Genomic DNA, 19,965 nt, shown 5'->3' with positions numbered 1-19,965 from the left:
TATTGTTTCAACTGCATGATGGTGCAATAACTTAGGGAAGATAAGGAGGAAATAAACAGTCGACCAGTACAGAATGAAGAAACAAGGATTGAAAAAAATGAGCAAAGGCTTGGGAACCTCTGGGACAACTTTAAGTGTGCCAACATCCAAATCACAGGGGTGCCAGGAGGCAAGGAAGAAAAAGGAATTGAAAACTTATGTGAAAAACAATAATAAAAGAAAACTTCCCAAATTTGGGGGAGGAAATACACATATCAATCCAGGAAGCAGAGTCCCAAGCAAGCTGGAGCCAAGAAGGACCACACCAAAGCACATCATAATTAAAATGCTGAAGGTTCAAGATAAAGACAATCTTAAAAGCAGCAGAGAAGAGAGTTACCTACAAAGGGGTTCCTATAAGACTATCAGCTGATTTCTTAAAAGAAACATTGCAGGCAAGGGACTGGCAAGAAGTATTCAATGTCATGAAAAGCAAGGACCTGCAACCACAATTACTCTATCCAGCAAAGCTATAATTTGGAATGGAAGGGCAGAGAAAGTGCTTCCCAGACAAGGTAAAGCTAAAGGAATTCATCACCAAGCCCTTATTATATGACATGTTAAAGGGACTTAAGAAAAAGATCAAAACTATGAACATTAAAATGACAACAAACTCACAACTATCAACAACTGAATCTAAAAAACAAAAACAAACTAAGCAAACAACCAGAACAGGAACAGAATCACAGGTGCGGGGATCATTTGGAGGGTTATCAGCTGGGAGAGGGGAGGGGGAGAAATGGGGAAATGGTGCAGGGACTAAGAAGCATGATCGGTTGGTACAAAATAGGGGAATATTAAGAATAATATAGGAAAGGGTGAAGCCAAAGAACTTATATGCATGACCCATGGACATGAACTAAGGGGGGTGGGATTGCTGGAGGCAAGGAGGGGTACTGGGAGGAGGGGAGCAAAAGGAAAAGAAATTGGGACTACTATAACAGCATAATCAATAGAATATACTTTAAAAAAAGTACGCACAAGCCAATCTTCCATTTTATTTATTTATTTGTATCAAAGGTGTTAAATTTTACTGTTTATTGAACTGTTCAATGCAACGGGGTCAGATGACCCATAAGAAGCCTTCCGGTTGCACTCTTTTCTTACAAAGCTGCTGCGAATCAGTCCGTTTTCACGTTTACTATCACTTGCTACTGCTGGGGCGGGGGGAAATCTGGCACTAATATGTTCTACTAACTTGATCTTTGAATGTAATAGTAGCTGCACAAATCTCAGGATTCTCAGAACAGTTCTAATCACAGAGCAAACCAAAACCTAAACTACAGAAAGATGGAAAATGGGTGTTTTAAATTTAATAACAAAAGGATGACTAGGTGGTCACATCCTCAAATCCTGAATGTTGGTTGTACAAAGGGGTCAAAAGCAGTCCCTGGGGAGCATTATCCCTCAAACATGGAATAGTATTCAAAAAGAGATACAAAACTCAGCACTTTTCATTAAAAAGAAAAAAAAAGTGGAGAAACTTTTAGGTTAAAAAACAAACAGAAAAGCTAAAATAGTTTCCTAGCTGCCTGGGGATTAGGTCTTAATCCTTCCACACAGGGAGATGCCCTCCTATCTGCAGGAAGCCATTTGGACTAAACCCAAACGGAGTCCATTATTCATTCCCTCTCCGGCTCTCCTGTGGCTTTTCTTAGATCTTCCAGGAGATTTTGAGTGGCTCCTGTGTCTGTGACTATGGTGATGACGTGGGGAATTAGAGCGGGACCTGTGCCGTCTGTCTCCTGCTTGGGCTGCATCTTAGTCTCTTGCTCAGATGCCTTTCTCCGTGGGGGTAGGGGCCCGTCTTTGGGAGACTGACTCCGCCTACTGGGATACCTGCTTTTTCCCCTGGAGCGCAATGTAGGAGAGCGCGGGGCTTGCCCAAGTCTCCGTAGCTTCTCTGGTGGTGATCAGGTGATGGCGCTGTCCCCAGCTGCTCATCTTCCTGTTCGCTGGACAGCACCTCGTCCATGTCCTCTTCTAGAACGCTAATCCGAGGCTCCAGTAGCTCAGCTTCCTCCAGCACATAGCGTTTCTGCAGCCGGAACAAAATGATACCACAGGCCCTCTCGCTGTGCAGTAAGTAGCTCATCAATGAACTCATCCACGTGCATCCGTTCCAACTCCCCATTTTTATTCTGGCTCTTCATTTTCCGATAGTCATTGTCCAGAGGCTCCAAGTACTTGTAGCAATCAATTGCAGCACCCATCAACCTCAGGTAGAGCGCTGCCAACAAACGGACGTACTTGAAGTCCTCATTTTTTATAAATTCAATGATGATATCCTTCTCCGGCTGAATCTGAAGCACCTTCAAGGTCAAACACAGGAAGGGAGTTGGCTGTATGTTGCTACCATAGACGCCGCCCACAACCTTAACTCCATGGCTTTATCAACTACAAGTTCAGCTGTGAGTCCAAAGCGCTCCTCTTTCCAGTACCTGGAGTCATAGATTCGAGGCCAAATGATCTTCTCCACCAGATACTGAGGGTTGGTGCCCTGGATGCTGTGTGCACCCTTCACCGTGTGGCTCGCCATTTTATTTTCATTTATTTTTTTTTTTGAGGGGAGACAACACATTTTATTGTAAAATATTAAGCAACAATGATTCAAGCATGTGAGTTTCTGCGTCGTAATCCTAGCCAGAGCACAAAATGACTGGATATTCTCATCAACACCAAGCTAAACAAAAACAAACAAACAAAAAACACCATGAAGAGAATGTCACATTAAAATCTCTTTCTCTTGATAATTTCTGGCTTCCAGCTCACTGGATGAGTTTCTTCTGTCGCTGTATCATCCTCTCTGTACACTTTAATGGTTTTATCAGCTTCAGCCGTTAGTAAGCGACTTTCAGACTGATCAAAAGCACAAGCAAATATTCCTGATTCACTGTCCAAAGACCCAGGCTGCACAGCTGCATGAACTCTCTGGAAATTGTAGCCAGTTCTCCAGTCCCAAAGGTGCATTGTGCCGTTGTCAGCTCCGGATACAAGCACACCATCAGAATTTACTGTTAGTGTGTTAATAATAGCATTGTGACCAGAAAGATTTTGAATGAAACTTCCATCAGGGAATTTCCACTGTTTTATATTATCTGGAGAACCAGATGCAAATGTGTAATGTTTGGGATGTAACACCACAGCCCTGACTGATTTTTTGTGATTCGTTAATGTGACTCTTGTTTTGCCAGCCACCAAATCCCATAATCGTACTGTGGTGTCATGGCTTCCTGTAATAACTTGTGGTTCTGCAGCCTGACACCTCACTGCAGCAACTGCATTCGTATGTCCAGATAATGTCTGTGCACTGGCTTTAGTTCTCACATCCCAGACCCGTGCAGTTGAATCTCGACTACAGGTTACTAGCACATCAATCGTTGGGTGCAAATCCAAACCGCACACTGCACTCAGATGTCCATGATAGTGCCGTATAACCTTATTATATTCAAGGTCCCAGCACCTGACTTGTTTGTCTTCTCCACAGGAGAACAGGTACGGGCTCCTCGAGCTCACTGTCACGCCACGGACTGTACTGATGTGCCCAGTCAGTGACAGTCTTAATTTGCCACTAGCCAAGTCCCAGATCTTTATAGTTCTGTCAGCAGATCCAGTAACAAACCACTGATTCCCAGGTTCCACAGCAATGCATCGAACCCAGCCAAGATGCCCACTGATCACCCTGTAGAGTTTCCATGGTGGGTGCCACTGGGCTTTCGGCATCATAGGGGCCTTTTTAGCCATCAGCGCGGAGTTCTTGGCATTGCCACCCTCCATAACAGCCAAAGTCATCCCTGCAGGCTGTGAACGGTCAGAACCTCCAACGGGGGCACTGCGATTTGCATCAGCCCTGCCCTGAGAAGAAGGTAATGCCACAGCTAAGGACTGTGCAGCTGACTCGCCTGGCACCCTTCGGACCTTAGTATCTGCTGTTAAAGCCACCCCAGGTCCTGGTGGGTAGGGATGTGCACCCATCACCAAATATTCAACTTCTTGTCCTTGATTGGCAGGATATTGTTTATGACCGTATGAACCCGATGCATTCTGAGGACCCTCCTCTTTGAAATTTTCTTTCGAAGTAGGCATATGCAACACAGGACCATATTCATCCCTTAGCTTAATTGCCATTTTTCGTTTGTGACTCTCTTCATCCAAAGGCACAGGTTTTCCATTATCAGCTATAAACATGTCATGGGTCCTCTTCAACGACCTGAACACAAGTGTATGCACAGAATGTTTCTGGACCTCCTCCACCATGATGCTGCTGTGTATTTTGCTGCACACGCAGCAAAGAAACTAAGCATCCACGCAGAAACAGCCGCCACGACTCTACAGCCTCTTCCGGAATGTGGCCCAGTTCGCCCTTTTAGAACGCCTTCAGCTTTATTTCCGTTGGGTCCTTTAGTGCGTCGTATCTAGGTTAAAAAAAAACAAACAAAAAAATGAGGGGAAAGTTGGAGCAGTTTTCACTTCAATAAGATCGGAAATACTGCGCCCTAAGGAACCTCCTCCCGCCAACAGCGGCGCTGCTCGTCCCCAATCTTCTGTTAACCAACCTCACGAGCCTGGTTCAGCGCAATGGCTTTCCTCACCGGGACCTCGTTTCCTTTTCAGCCAGGCTTGTTCAGGTTTGTCCCACTCTTGGGGTCAACCAGCCACAAGGCAGCTAGGGTCCCATTCGGGGTGTCATTGTGGGAACCGAACACCAAGTGGGGGTCCTGCTGCCCACTGCCACCCTCTAGGCCACATTCCCGAGGCGGAGGTTTGGCGACCAAGGAGAACTCATTCAAAAGCAGTTCCTCAATCCTATCAAGTCACAGCTTGAATTCCTGAAGCCTCCCAGTTAAGGCTAACCTCTAACACCCGGGTTCTCCTAGCTTCTGCCCCTGTTCATTTCTACAGGGTGAGTCTACAAACGAAAACAGACAATGCGCAAGAGCTCCGCGATCCCAAAGGAACGGCGGGCTCCTGCCTCGGAGCCTGTTCCCTCGAGAACACCCAAAGAATAAAGCTGCCACCCTCCGCCAGACCTACCCGATCCTAGGCTGTGCCCCGAGTTCCTTCCCGTCCAGAAGACCATCAGTTGGGAAGTGCTGGCACCCGCAGCACGGTCACGGGCGACCTCGAGGAAGAAGCGCCTGCGAGTGAGCGCGGAAGCTGAGAGCCTGAGACAAAGCCAGCCCCGGAGCCCGAGAGCCCGCCCTCCTTTCATTTCTATTGGCTCTGGAGGCATTCAGCTGCTCAGCCAATCCCGCCCCTCAGCCAATCCCGCCCTAGACTGCTTTCCGTTGTCTTTCACCAACACGCCCACAGTCACTTCCGGTCCCTGATTTCCGGGTTCCCACCGTTTTTTTCTTCCCAACTCAGAAGCCGGTGGTAGAGTCAGAATCTTCAGTTCCTAGCAGGGTCGGCCTCCCCTGACCGCCCTGACCACGGGCGATCCAAGGGCGGCGCCCTCCCTTGCACGATGGCCTGAAATGCAGAAAAGGCCGTGACTGCTTTTAGCAAGACTTCGCCAAGCTCGGTTGGGGGAGGGGAGAGGGAAGGAACGAAGACCCTTCCGCGCCCTGGGATGTATTGAGTTTCCCAAAGCGGAGAAGTGGAGAAGACAGATCGTTGGGGAGAGATCTAAAAACGTGGCTCAGATTGGTAATGCTGGCTTAGCTGAACTCCGAATTCGTGACCTGAATGGTGAAATTAACAAACTGCTGAGAGAGAAAGGACACTGGGGGCTCCCAGTGAAAGGAGCTGGGTGGTCCTGATTATGTAAACGTTGGCCCTAAGATGCTGGGTCATGGAGGAAAAGGAGTCCCAGGAAATCGAGGTTACAAATACTTAGGAGCAGCAGCAGATGTGCCTGGTTGTTAGCTATTTGAAAAAGAACCTCTTCCTCCACCAAGAAAAAGCACATGCTGAGCTCATGAAGGCAATCAATTTTGAATAATACAGTTGCCTAGATGAAGATGATGGTGTTATTGTGTGTTTGGAATAGGAATATGAAAATAAACTCAGCCGAGTTAGTGGAAAAGTGGAAAGCAGAGAGGGGCTCAGCTGGCAAGAGGAAAGGCAGAGGAGGAAGAAGAAGAGGAAGAGATCAACATCTAATGCTGTCACTGAGGAGAATGGAGGGGAAGATGGGCAGCAAACATTCACTGCTCATGTCCCTGTGCCATTGCAACAAGAAATCAAGGTGGCATTTTGTGCAGAGGAAAAAGATGGAACTCCTTCAGAAGTATGGAAGTGAGACTGCAGGCCCAGAGCAAAGAGGCCAAAAGACTCCTGGGGCCCTGGCTGGTGTGGCTCAGTGGATTGAGCGCTGGTCTGCGAACCAAAGGGTCGTCAGTTCAGTTCCCAGCCAGGGCACAGGCCTGGATTGCGGGCCAGGTCCCCAGTTAGGGGCGCCCAAGAGACAACCACACATTGGTGTTTCCCTCCCTCTTTTTCCCCTTCCCTCCCCCTCTCTCTAAATGTAAATAAAACTTTTTTTTTTAATTAAGTTTTTATTAACACGACTTTTAAAAGCAAGCATCCATACCAGTGTAGGGGTTAAGGGTGGGCGAGAGGAGAGGGAAGAGGTGGGGAGGGCAGAGCGCGAGGAAGGAATTCTGCTTCATTGGTACTAAAGCTCCAGGTTCATCCCATCGTGGATTTCATAGTCCCCCAGAGAAACGTGGTCCTTAAAAATCGTGTACCACTTCTTTAATATGATCCTGTTCCAATGGGTACCCGTTTGGGCTGCGATCAGCTTCTTAAGGTCCCCGATGGTGTCATCCATGTTGCACTCCACGCGGACCTTCTTCCCCAGGCAGTCGTTGCAAACAACCTCCATCATCCTGTCTGGAACTCGAATGGCTTAGAACCTGCTGACACCACAACCTAGTCCCTTTTTTTTTTTTTTTTTTTTTTTTTTTTAAGCCTCCTGGGATACTAGGGCTGAGCGAGGGCTGTCCTCAGGGTCTGGAAATCTGTGGGGAGTTCTTCAGCCTGACTGGCCTTTGTATTAACGCACCGGGCTCCTGGGACTGCGGACTGGCAGGCTTGTGCCCTGAGGCTTCCTCTGACTTCCTTTACCTTTTCTTACCTCATCTGCTGATCTCACACCAGGAGTCTGCCCCGTCCTTTCCTGGCAGGCTTTCTATACACTAACAGTTCAGCTGTCACCTTTGTACAAATATTTTGCTACTGTATGAACCCACTTATTTGTATCTTGAGTGTGTAAAACAGGCTGCTAACTGGCTGCCTGTGTTTTATTTAGCCTTCTACTGTCATTTGGTGGGGAGAATGATCAATTACTGACTACCATTTTTAAAAAAGTAGTTTTGGCCCTGCTACTGTGGCTCAGTGGATTGAGCGTCAGCCTGCAAGCCAAGTGTCGCTGGTTCAATTCCCAGTCAGGGCACATGACTAGGTTGCATGTCATGTCCCCAGTTCGGGACGTGAGTGAGAGGCAACCACACAGTGATGTTTCTCTCCCTCTCTCCTTTCCCCTCTAAAAAAAATGTTTTTAAATAAATAAATAATTTTTTTTTTTAGTTTTTCCTAAAAAGACGTTATTTGTAACTCCTCTTGAAAAAATGAAATGTGTCAAGCCTGAGCTCACACCCCACGTGTCAATAGCCAACCAGAGCTGAGCTTTTGGGACCTGGCACAGTTCTCTGTGGCCTACTCAGCCTGTCTGATTCCCTCCTGCCCACGTGGCAGGAAGTTGAGTTTGTTACTTCTGTTTTATGTCTGGTTCTGTAGAGAGCTATTTTTATTAAAGGCTTTTATATGAGAGGGGAAATAAATTGCTGTTACCTACAGTACGTTGGGATCCTGCTGCCCACTGCCACCCTCTGAACAAAATTCCAGAGGCCAAGGTTGGTGATACAGGAAGAGTCTTTATTTGAAAGCAGTTACTTAATCCTGTCAAGTCACAGCCTTAGTCACTTAAGCCTCTCAATTAAGGCCAAACTCTTAACACCTGAATTCTATCTTCGCGTTAGTTTCTATAGGCAAACTCCTCCTGGCCCCTTCCTACTTCTCCCCAGCGATCTTAATCGGATCTCTCTGTATCACGCCCGTGGCCTTTGGCCATCTGGGAAGCTAGATCTAGGTTTAGAGTCCCTGTATGTTGAACATGGAGGCACCCTCCCACGCGTGCTGTGCAGACAGCAACAGCGTTTCCAGAGGGGTTGCAGACACAGTATGTGAGCCATGTGGATGAATTGACAGCTGAATTTGATCGGAAGCACTAAGATCTGGGGTTCATAAGCCTGCAGGCCTGGGATTTCTCAGCCATTAAGTACAAAGTGTCTCTGTGCCTAACATGGTGCTGCCCCGGAAGGGGGCAGGGGAGGGAGGAAGGGCTGAAGTACTAGCACTTGTGAGGTCTCTGCCCAAAGCCTGTGATGATTTGCGTGCTCCACCCCCACCAAACCCCACCCACTCCTTAAGGCCCTATTTTGGTCTCCACTCCACCAAGCCCCACCCACTCCTTAAGGGCCCATTCTGGCCTCCACCCCACCAAGCCCCACCCACTCCTTAAGGGCCCATTCTGGCCTCTACCCCCCCAAACCCCACCTACTCCTTAAGGCCCCATTCTGGTGTCCACCAAGAAGCTTTGCTTGAATTCCTGCAACCCTAATTATGAGCACATAATTATATTAGCAAATGAGAATATAAATTCATGTGCAACTGGATAGGTCTGGATTGGAAAACACAGCTTTGTTTTAAAAAGGACGGAATGGAGGCTCGGGGAAGTGAGTTGGCCTTGGTGACGGGCAGTGATGAGGACAGGGTGGGAAACACTGCTGAAATCCGTGACGACTGGAGTTTAGTTCACAGTAAGATACCAACGCTAATTTCTTACTTTTGGTAAATGTGTTGTCCACTGTTGGTCTTTGGCACCAGTTCAATGCCAACGGGAACCCCGAATTTTGAGTATGGGGAAGAAGAAACCTTTATTCAGTGCAAAACAGCTCAACTGTGATCCAGCAAGGCTGGGAAAACAGTGTGATCGCACATTATGAAGTAGCTCGGCCGTGGACTATTAACAGCTGGGAGGCTGTCCTGCAGTGGGCGGTCCTGGGGCAAAGCCCCTCGTAGGCCAGGCAGCTCTGCTCTGCTCCAGCCACTCACTCTGCTTCGGCGTCGCTTTGCTCCTGTGCCAGGACGCTCTGCTCCAGTGACATGTCTCTGATGCTTCAACTGCAGCTCCAGCCCCAGGCAACCAAATGGCCTTCAGTCCTCGGAGGAAACGGAAACTGTACTCCGAGAGCTGAGCCAGAAGGGAGCTGACTTATATAGCGCCCCTGGTCCCTGATTGGTTTGTCTTCATCCCAATGAGGGCTCCAAATCCTTGCAGTTTGATTGGTCCAAAAAGCACTGTTTTCACTGGTCGGAGTGGAGCTACTCTGATTGGTCCATGAAGATACTGATGGGGCTGTAGCTGCACAGCTCCAATTGGCCAGCAAACCTCATTCCTAGAGGCTGAAATAGGATTCCAGGAAGTCCTGCAAGGGCTGGCCTGGCCCAGGTGACAAGAACACAATGCAGGAAGGTAGTTTGTCTCTACTGTGACCTAGCTGTAAGGATTTCAGACAAACCTGCCTCCTGAGCTGATGGGAAGCTCTGTTTTCTCATCTGTAAAAGGGGGATGATGATTCTTACAGCGTCAGGATAAGAATGTTCTTAAAATGACAGCATCAATTCCAAGACCTGTTGCGTACCCTTTTCTGCCATTCACCGTCATTCCCCCAAGTGAAAAAGGGTCTTGAACCACATACTCTCCTAGAAAGTTCCCTGGCAGAGCTAGGAAAGGGGGAGGAAAGGGCTGTAACTCTTGATGACTTTATTTTGAGGCTCAAGTCAGAAATTATGTAGCGATAGGAAACCCAGACCTGGGAGAAGTCTGAAATCTTCTGTGTCCTGGGTAAAAGGTTCATAAGTCTTCTGAGTAGCCTGCCTCGTCTGAAAGGCTAGAGATCAGTATTTTCCTGGGAGGAAGAAGGAAATCTTGTGATAAATAGATATGTCTGTTTCAGTAAGAGCATCATGGGAATTTAATGAGGTCTTCCAGCCATGTCAGGGCCATTGCACATAAGTGCGTGGTGACTCTCAGGGTTGGCAGGGCTGACGACGGCTCCCACACCAGCCCGTGGTCACATGACCACATCTGCCTTCCTGAGCATCGTTCCTGACGTGAGTAAATAATGGCTCTTTAATCAAAACCAGACCGCGCCTCTCTCGCCCAACGCGCACCTCTCCAGCACAAGCCTTCCCCCTGTGCCTGTGAGCTTTTGTGTCGGGGTTCAGGGGGTCTTTGTCTACACGTTCTAAAAGCAGCTCCTTCAGAGCGTCATCTCTCTCTCTTACTTTCCTTCTCAGCACAAGCCAGCAGGCCCGTCTGAAGGCAGGAATGGGAAGGCAGGTTGCTGAGGCTCACCTGCCTGCTCCAGCTTCGTAAGTGGGCTACTGGCCGGCTCAGACCCTGCTCCTTCTGCAGGATTATTCCAAAGCTCAGGTCCAATGAAAGGCCTAAGTAGAGAAATTTGAGAAGCATGAGCTTCCATGCTTTCTGGAATACCCTTGTTGGCAGAGAAGACTAAAAAGGCCTACTTTCTGTTGAAAAAAATAACACAATTAACGAAGCGATGTTCAGCCCAGCTGGGTTAATGCCAACTGGCTGTATTTTCCTGGTATTTGTGGGAAGACTTGTAGGAGCAGCCAGGATGGTGTGAAGCAGGCTCCAGTCACTCAAACCAGAAACCCTAGCATCCCCTCCCTGCAGCCAGCAGAGAGCCTGAGCCTTCAGAGTCTCTAGGGGTCTGCAGGGCCACATTCTCTGAGGCCTCCAAGGGACAAGAAGCCAGCACGAGACCTCCTTCTCTCCCAAGGAGCAGCCTGACCCACCTGTGCACTCCCAGAAGGACCCTAATTTCCTGACTCCTGATGGTACCCGAGGTCCAACAGCCAGGATCTGGCTGACCCAAGGCCCTCCAGCAGGAAGGACGTTGGTCACTGCCTCTACAGAAGTGAGGGGACAGGCTGGGTCACCTTCTCTCACTGAGACTCAGGAGACCCTATCCCCCACCCCACCCCCAGCTCCAGTCCATAGCTGAAGCCCCTAAGAAGAGCCATCTCCTCCCATCTGCTTGTTCGTGCCTCGTAAGTGCCCGGCCCCCGGGGTCACAGAGCACACATATTGCAATTAATGAGCATCGTGAAGACATGAACGTGAGATAAAGTGTAAGCGTCCAACCTCTGTGAGTGCCCCTCTCGTGGGCCCCCGAACGTGCTATTCTGTGCAACCTTATTCACGTCTCTGAGCCTCAGTTTCCTCACCTATAAAATAGGGCCGATAGTGCCATCTCATAGACTTGCTCCGAGGCCGAAATAAGCTGTCAGGCACGGAGAACAGGGCCTGGCACGTTGTGTTCTAAAAATGCTATTTTATGAAACCTCATGGAATTTTCACGAAACCCTCGAAGAGGAAGGAGCTATGGTGTCTGTGTCACTAATGAGGAAAAGCGCAAACTCGCTCACAGGTCGCACAGCCGGCGAGAGGCAGCCTCAAATTCCGGAGGCTCAGTCGTCCGACGCGAGTCTTCGTCAGGATACCCAGTTCAGTACGGCACTTCTCTGACTTGGTGACTTGTTCAAAGAGAGAATCCATCTTGCCTCCTGATCCTTTTGTGTTCTGCAGGAATGCTATCCATCAATCCCAACGCTATTATTCAAACTCGTCGTCGGCAGCCGTCCGTCTCGAGAGACGATGGTGTAGCTTCTTAAGAGTCTATCTGCACCGCCGAGAATGGCTGTGCAGTCCGACTCGGGAGTGACATCGTATCTGTCTCCTCCCGTGTTGAATCGACATCTTGCGATGACGCTGAAGCTACAGAGCCTGGGCAGGGTGATATGGAGGGTCTGCTGTTGCCCATGCAGCAGACCCCCCCTCTCTTCGCAGCTGAAGGGTCCAAGGGAAAGACGGAGTCAATACAGCTTGGCTTCAGGTGCGCCGCAGGAGTTGCCGGTGTTGACTACAACGTCAAACCGCCTTAGGGACTCCGGCTCCAGATTTTCTGTCAGGGTTTACTCCCTTAGCCTTTCCCCTGAAGAGGTATGCCGCAAGGCAGCGGAGGTTTTTTGGAGTCAGAGTTTTCCTTCTCTGATGTACCCTGACTGGAAGATCGAACCAGCGACACTTAGCTCGCAGGCCGACGCTCAATCCACTGAGCTAAACCAGCCAGGGCCAAACTACTCAAACTACTGTTTTTTATTTTTATCCACCGCTTCTCAGCTGATCTATTGTCCTATAAAACAGTTTAAGACCTTATTTTATTATCTACCAGCTGATTTAAACCCCAGGGAGAGGAACCATGTTACACTTGGGTAGCTCTGGTCTTAGAAGAGCATTTACCCCGGACTTACTACGTGTTGAGCACTTCTCTGAGTTCCCTGCCTGTGTTAAAGTCTCTGGGGCTCAGTTTCCCCAGGGGAAGTGAGAGAAAGGGGAGTCATTTTGAGAACTGAGTTCTCTTGCCTATGAGTGTCACATGGTAAGAGACAGAACTGGAATCTGAAGCCTGGTGTTCTGGCTCCTGGGTTCCTCGGGGGACCCGCGGAGCATCCTCCTGGCCCTTCCTTTCCAAGCCTTCTCTGAAAGCCAAGTGCACCGTGGAGCTCAGGCAAGGTGGGCACGTCTGGCAGCGGGCAGTATGTTTGTTATTGCTGCCCCACCTTCGGGAGTGAGGGTGGCTGGGTCTGTAGAAGACGTTGAGTAATAACCGGAGAAAGGGCCGCTCTGGTTCCCAAATAAACAGGCTCGTGAGTGATGAGGGCACCCCCTTCCCTCCCAACCCCACCCCCACCCCCACCCAGGGCAGCCGCTGCCACCAGCACCATGCACGCGTTTCTTACACGAGGGTGAGTAAACACCACCCAGACCCACTTCAAAAGGCTCCTTGGGCAGCCGCCGAGGGGGCAGCTGCTGCTGATGGAACCGACGTGCCTTTGGGGGGGCTGGGCTCAGGCAGAGGGGCTGGGGTGGCCTCCGGTAACAGACGGCCCCAAGATGTCCAAATACATCAGCGTGGAGGCCTCAAAGGCCCAGAGAATGAGAGCAGGAAAAATAAATAATTCCGTTATCTCTGATGAATTTTTGCCTTTGATCTCATTCCCCCCATTCTCCTTCCATTGCTCCCTCTCCCTGCCCCCTTCCCTGATTTTTCTCTCCCCACTACCTCTTTTTTTTTTTTTAAACCTTTCCTCATACTTTGATTTATGCTTCAAACCGTTCCACGAGGCTGACGTCCCCTGATGAATTGGCGGGGCTGTTCTGTTCTGAGACCCTGAGCAGGCAGCTGGGAAGGGGGCTGGGGAAGGGCTGGATGGTTCCTTCCAAAAAGGGAAAGACCTGACTCCGGTGAGGGGTGCTGAAGAGACACGTGGTCGTACCCAGCCTCTGGTTCCACTTCTGTCTTCTTGAGTTTGAGCCAACCTAGGAACAGAGAGAAGGATGCTTTTCCGCTGTCCCTTCCTCCTTGGAGGGTTATTAATTCAGAAACCATTCATGAAGTGCCTACTGCGTGTCAGGCACTAGGAATTGGGGGGTGAGTGCAGTCGCAATCTAAAGCAGCCCATAGGAGATGCTCTCAGTCTCAATCAGGGCAAGATCATGCCTAGATCTCAGCCTCTGGGGCCAGGCTGCCCAGGTTCAAGTTCAAGCTCTGTAGTTCACTAGCTGTGTGATGTTCATTTAAGAAAAGTACTCAACCTCTCTGTGCTCCAGTTTCCTCACATATAAAATAGGGTAACAGGGTCTGTGTCATAGAATTAAATGAGTTAATACAAAAAGTATTTAATAGCAGCCATGGGGTGCCAAGCACATTTGTCACCTATTAGGGGACAAATTGTAGGAAAAACATGAGGATCCCTAAGAATAGCTTACAGAGGCACATAAACGAGCTGGAGACTTCAGAGAAAGTTGTTATAGATAAAAGTAGCATAGAACAGCATATGCAAAGGTCCTGGGGCTGAAGCATTTAAGGAATTACAAGCCAGTACCATTAGAACCTGGAAATCCAATAGGGTTGGAAGAGTGCTGACATTAGAGGAGCTGGTAGCAGTCTTATGGGACAGGATCAGGGGTTTGGTTTTCATCCAGGTAGCATAAAGCAAGGCAAGTGACGAGACGTGTGTTTAAAGTCTCATGTAGATGCTGCCTGGGCGTGGGATTTCAAGGGGAGGCCGGGAAAGCAGATACATTATGGGAGTTGTCCAGATGGGAAGCGAGGGTGACAAGGGTGGCTGGAACGCGGATGGCTTCTTCTCTCATTCTCCTTGAAAGAGAGTGATGAGGCATTGTCGAGGGAACTCGACTGGACTTGACTGAACAGAGAGGGGGGAAAGGTAGCTTCCCGGGTTTGGGGGCAGCTGGGCATTGGCGTGGCATTGATTGCATTGCGGGAAGACCAATGGTGTGTTTTCTGTTTGATTTGCCAAGCGGCAAAGAAGACCATGGAGCAGCTGAATGCGTCTCATACAGCTAAGCAGAAGCGCTTTGGAGCCGGAGCTAATGAAACTGTTAGGAGTCTCTGGGAGCCGGTGGCTGTACTCTCTGAGCTGGAGAAAGTCCCGGCAGCTGAAGCCTGACTTCAGGAAATGGTCATGATGATGGCTGAACTCTACAGCACATTGAGATTTTTTTAAAGTACCCATGCCTGGCTCCTGCGCCCAGACATTGACTTAATTTGTACGAGATATAACTTGGCTTCAGATTTTTATTTGAAAGCTCCCAGGTGATTCTAACATGGAGCATTATCCGGGAACCACTGTGGTAAAAACTCGCATATTAGGTTTGGGCCAAATACTGTGCTAAATAGATGATGCACCTTAACTTGAATCGCTGTGACAACCTCTCAAAAGGTTTTCTTTATCTGTCAAGGAGGGGAAGGGAGTAACTACTTTGTAAGGTGAAATAATTGCTCAAAATGACACATCCGATACATGGGTCATGTCTGAATTTGAGTCATCTGGTTCCATGTAATGGGCTCATAACCATTACCTGACACAGCCTCCCCACTCCGGGGCTGAACGAGGCTAGGGAGCAGTGTTTGAAGAAGGCCATCTTGGAAATTCCTCCAGAGCTTCTCATGTGGCCCCAGGGACCCAGTCCCAAGAGTGGGCGTTGGTGGCAGGTACCCAGAGAGGGTCTTTGCCATCAGAGCCGGTGCAGAGTCTGCTTCTCCTTGTTCAATCTCACACAGGCTGCCTGGGTTTGGTGGCGGGAAGCCCTTGGTTGGTGGCATCCAAGGAAAAGATATTGGATTCAGCCCCTGCTTGTTGTGAACACCATCAAAGAAAGTCACGCCCCTGGTATGGATTTTTGCCTAAGTGACCTCTACATCCGTAACACTTCAGTTTTATGGTTGGGTGTTAGGGACATCACAGACTTTGTACTACCAAGCACTCCTAATGGTCTTGGATGCCCTACTCTTGCTAGGCTGGCCTTGGGATTTTGGCTGTGTTGTGGTCTCCCTCCCCTGCTTCAGAATCTACCATAACTATGTGGTGTGATTCCTCTAATTGTATCTTTATACTCTTATATAAATCAGTCACAGTTTTTCCATTCTGCTTTGCGCATTTGATGGTTCTCAGTCTGGGCAAGGATGAGCAGTGCTGCTGAAGATGTCCCTGGATGTGTGTCCCGGTGCTAGGAGTGGAATTGCTGGACCACAGAGCATAGAGATCCTCACCTTGACTTCGTGAATAAGGCCAACCTGGTTTCCAAAGCCAACTGGGCCCTTCACGGGAACTCTGGAGCCGCACCTCTGCCAATGCTTGTCTACCTGGCCGTGAGCAGCTTCCACACTCCAACATATCCGATGCACCTGTGCTCCTCCCTCTCCCTCTGCACCGTCACACCTTCCCTGGTCTTCGTTCCCACTTCCCATTCATTCTTCAGGGCAGGGAGGAGTAGGATCCCCATTTCATGGATAAGCGATCTGTGGGCTCACCCCAAGTCACACCGATGGAAGGGGAAGATCCACATCTCATGTCCTCCTTTCACTCAGTAACAGTCATTCCTTCAAGAATCATGGTCCCCCAACTGTGTATGAGCATCCTCTATGTCCCCTAGAATGGGTAGCAGAGTGGCACCTTCCTCAGGTGGGGAGGGACTTTTCTTGTAGGCATTTGACTCAGTTCTAAAAGTTGGGGGTGGTGTGGTTTTGTGGCTTTGATAATTCCAGGCTATTCCAAGGCTGGTCCTATACTTGGGGAGACAGGGCAGCTGTCCATGCAGGAGTTTACACTTTAGATTTAGACTGCATGGTTCAAGGGCTGGCACCATCAATAGCAAGCCATGTGACCTTGGGCAAATTTCTCAACCTTGCTGAGCCTCAGTTCCCTCCATCTGGAAATGGAAATAATGGCACCTTGCTGCTAGTCACGGTGGAGATTAGATAAGATCATGGCACGTGGCTGAATGCTTTTATTAGGACCTTTGCAACATGCAACACACCACCAGCAGTTCAAAAAGAAAAAGATAGGATCTGTTGGAGAAAGTAACCTAATTCTAGCAGATAAGGTGTCAATGTTGAGCAATTTTTATGCTTTATAACTCAGAGATTCCCCCAGCCAGGACTATGAAGGGAAAAAGAGTGTGCGTGTTTCTGTGTGTGTGTGTGTGTGTGTGTGTGTGTGTGTGTGTGTGTGTTTGGGGGAGCTGCTAATCGTGGCCAGAAGGGGCAGCTGAAGGGCCACCTTGATTAGAGTGTGGTCTATTCTCCCAACAGTCACCTCGTGTCCACATTTCCTGCCTGCTAGTCCATCAACTAAGAATAAAATTCTAAATGGATAATATTCCAAACAAAGGATAAAATAAACCCAATTAAAGAGACGGATAAAAGTAGAAAAGGTTACAATAACAGAATGAGTGTAAAACAACTCCCTTGACTAGGTTAAGACCCCACTAGCTGTATGCTCGCAAAGCGCCCTGCCCTCCCTTGCTAGAACTTCTCACAGTCGGAATTGACATTTGGTTCTTAACCCTCCCGGGACGCGTGGGAGAGGCAACCGGCAGAGACGGCGCCTGCCTCCTCAGGCCTGTGTCCCAGCACCGAGCATGCACTCGCTGGGCCTCTTCTCCTGCTGGCAGTGCTGCTCAATGATAGAACCAGGTAGGAACGAAGGAGGAGGGAGGTGGCACAAGGATAAAGTCAGGCTGAGAAACTAAAAACGTACTCGGCCAAAATGCAGTGCGGGATCGGTCTTGGTCCCTTATTGCTGTGCATTTTGAAGCTCCTCTGTGACCTTGTGGATTCAGAGTCCTAGAACCTTCGAACTACGATAGCTTGGCTCCAGAAGGAAGAGACTTCTGCACGTCTGTTTCCCCAGCATTTGCTCCATCAACTAGACACCACTTTCTGCCAACGTCCAATGGGCAGGCCCCTTTCCTATGGTCACCTTTTAGCCATGGAGGGAGCCTGGGCACCAAGGTCTCAGACTCAGCTGCCCTTGGCAAATCTCCTTTCATCAAGAAATAAAACAGGTGTGTGCCCATAATTCCCAAGCCTCTTTGTGTGTGCGTGTCTAAATGTTTTTATTTGAAACAAATAGGTGCACCAAGCAAGCGCTTACTTTTCCCAGTCCAGATTTAAAAAGCACAATAGGGGCAAACATCGTTTGGCAGGACAGCTCCAATATGTGAACATCCTTCTACTCACTGTGGTTTGGGTAACTTTACTCAAGCAGTCATTCTTACACAAAGTATTCCCCCCAAAGTGCTGACATCAAAATAAAGGAAGTGGTCTTAATTTCATCTGCGGGGCAGTATGTTCTATAAATGCCAAAAAGTGGGAGAAGCACAAACACAACCCGCTCTTTAAAAAAAAACTAAATAGTTCAAAGTAGAATTTCCCATCCCTCCCCCTGCTCCTGTAATAAAAAGTAGTGCTGGGGTACGATACACAGATTTGGTTTTTGTCTGGCCCATTTACAAAGCGTTCCCCCATATGACTCAATCATTAGGGTTTTGGATGAGAGCCCATTCACTGTGAAGAGGTGCACCTACGCCTTCCTCCTCTTCTTGCCTTCATGCTCATGTTCCTTGGGGCGGCTGCTATCTGAGGGTCTTTCAGAGCCACCATGCTGTTTGGCTTCTTCCAAAAACTTTTCCCAACCAAAAGGATCCTCCTCAAACTGAACTGGTCCTTCTCGACCTCTTTGCCTACTACAGTCGGAACCAGAAAACTCCTGATCGGGAACAAATCTCTTGGTCTTTATTCTGGCTTCTAGATCATCACCATACATGTCCTTATCCAGATTTTTACTGGGCCTGTAAATATTCTGGGCCATATCTTTACCGCCTCTCCAAACTTGATCATACACATTGTCAATTTCATCTTCTCCACCTGCAAAACCACTGTCCTTACCCTTGGATTGGTTGAACAGCCTTTGGTCATACTGAACTTCATTGGAAGTCCGAGGACTGGGCACACCAAGCGCTATGACCTCACTGATATCTTGGTTTTCATTTCTCTGCAGTTTAGACCTCTTATCAGGAGCTGCCCTGGAAAGATTCCAGTCATATTGTCTCTCTTTCCGCCTGTCATGCCTAATTTCATCCCTCTCACGGGCCTCCCCATCCTCTTTTTCCACATGGGTTTCGATTCCAGCCTCTTCTCTCTCTGGTTTTCTGGGCCATTTCTCTAAGTTTCTCTTCATGCTTCTCTTTTTCTTTCTGAGCCATCTTTCTCTCTACTTGAGCACGCATTTCCACAGCGTCACGAGCCTTCCGATCAGCAATGTAGAGGGCCTCAGCCAGGCTGACAACATTTTCATGGATGTGCACTATCTGCAGTCCTCTTCCATCAGCAGCCATTTGTCTAGCAGAATTTCTAACCCTTTGCATTTTTCCAGTTTGAAATACAAGGAGGGATCTTCCACTCTTGTTGTTCCTTCACAGTCATCTTGCGGCTAGGAGAATGCACGACAGGTGCAGGAGGAGAAGGTGGTCCCCGGGGAATTTTCTTATTAATCTTGAACCTTGGAGGCGCCATTGGATCTTTCTGCATTTCCACCATTCGAATAACCCTCTGTTTTGCTCCAGAGTTAAAAGCCACTCCTTGCTGAGATGGTGTGTATCTGATATACTGAGCAGGAGCCAGTTTATCAGCTGCTCAAACTGGCATGGCCACAGCCACCTTCTGTGACACGGACTTTTCTAAGGCCACCCTTGTCTTTTCTGTGATCTCTTTAATAGCTTCTTCGTCAGGTCTTTGCAGGTCTGGATCCTCTGCATTCATGACTTCCTGGGGAACCAGGTCAGTGTACTTGCTATAAATGACCTTGTCTTTGGACTGTCCTTGCCGAGCAATGGCGTCTTATTTACTTTTTCCTTCGGCATCCACCTGAATGGCCACTCCATTTGACATTTTTTTTCTTTCATTCTATATCCAGTGGATAATGGGCCACGTGGATCTCTGGAAAAGCACCTCCAGCTCCAAAATCCTCTAATAACCGAGGTATCCAGCCTTTCCGGTACCTGTATGGCGGAGGGTCTCTCCGGGAGGAGACAGTGAGGTCTGTCGTGATCTCTGAGATCTTGCCATTTCTTCAGCCTCGGGCTGGTCTTGAGAGAGCTGAGCAGGTGCAGGGAAAAAGCTCGTGAACGCCATCTTCTTCCACTTGCTTTCCGCGTGGATGGGTCTTTCCCAGACACATCAGAAAAAGGAAGGAGCGCACCATACGCAAGGCCTGTTGGGATTTGTAGTTCTTTGCATATGACCACAGTTCAGTTCCATGTAACCAGAATAAGCTTGGATGAGCGATTCCGATCAGAAAAGCAAATGCATCCCTCTGCCACTATTTATAATGTAGCTATCTGGCTGTCATCACTTTGGTATTTCTAATAGAGGGCCGATCTTGACTTTAGGAGCTTCC

The 19,965-nt window shown here is 48.7% G+C and overlaps 5 pseudogenes; 1 reads left to right on the top strand and 4 right to left on the bottom strand.

Annotated features, from left to right (window-relative positions):
• Window positions 1–1,614: 1,614 nt before the first annotated feature.
• Window positions 1,615–2,578, bottom strand: LOC149996848 (pre-mRNA-splicing factor 38A pseudogene; annotated as a pseudogene).
• Window positions 2,579–2,756: 178 nt separating this feature from the next.
• LOC149996847 (pleiotropic regulator 1 pseudogene) lies at window positions 2,757–4,315 on the bottom strand (annotated as a pseudogene).
• Window positions 4,316–5,506: 1,191 nt separating this feature from the next.
• Window positions 5,507–6,582, top strand: LOC149996846 (pre-mRNA-splicing factor ISY1 homolog pseudogene; annotated as a pseudogene).
• Window positions 6,583–6,649: 67 nt separating this feature from the next.
• LOC149996845 (ubiquitin-like protein 5 pseudogene) lies at window positions 6,650–6,883 on the bottom strand (annotated as a pseudogene).
• An 11,207-nt stretch (window positions 6,884–18,090) lies between these two features.
• Window positions 18,091–19,700, bottom strand: LOC149996844 (SNW domain-containing protein 1 pseudogene; annotated as a pseudogene).
• Between the last annotated feature and the right edge of the window lie 265 nt (window positions 19,701–19,965).

This window comes from Furipterus horrens, unplaced genomic scaffold, assembly GCF_987537825.1.
Source record: "Furipterus horrens unplaced genomic scaffold, mFurHor1.1.pri manual_scaffold_11, whole genome shotgun sequence".
In the NCBI taxonomy this organism is placed as follows: Eukaryota; Metazoa; Chordata; class Mammalia; order Chiroptera; family Furipteridae; genus Furipterus; species Furipterus horrens.
This window is presented reverse-complemented; position numbering and strand designations above follow the sequence as displayed.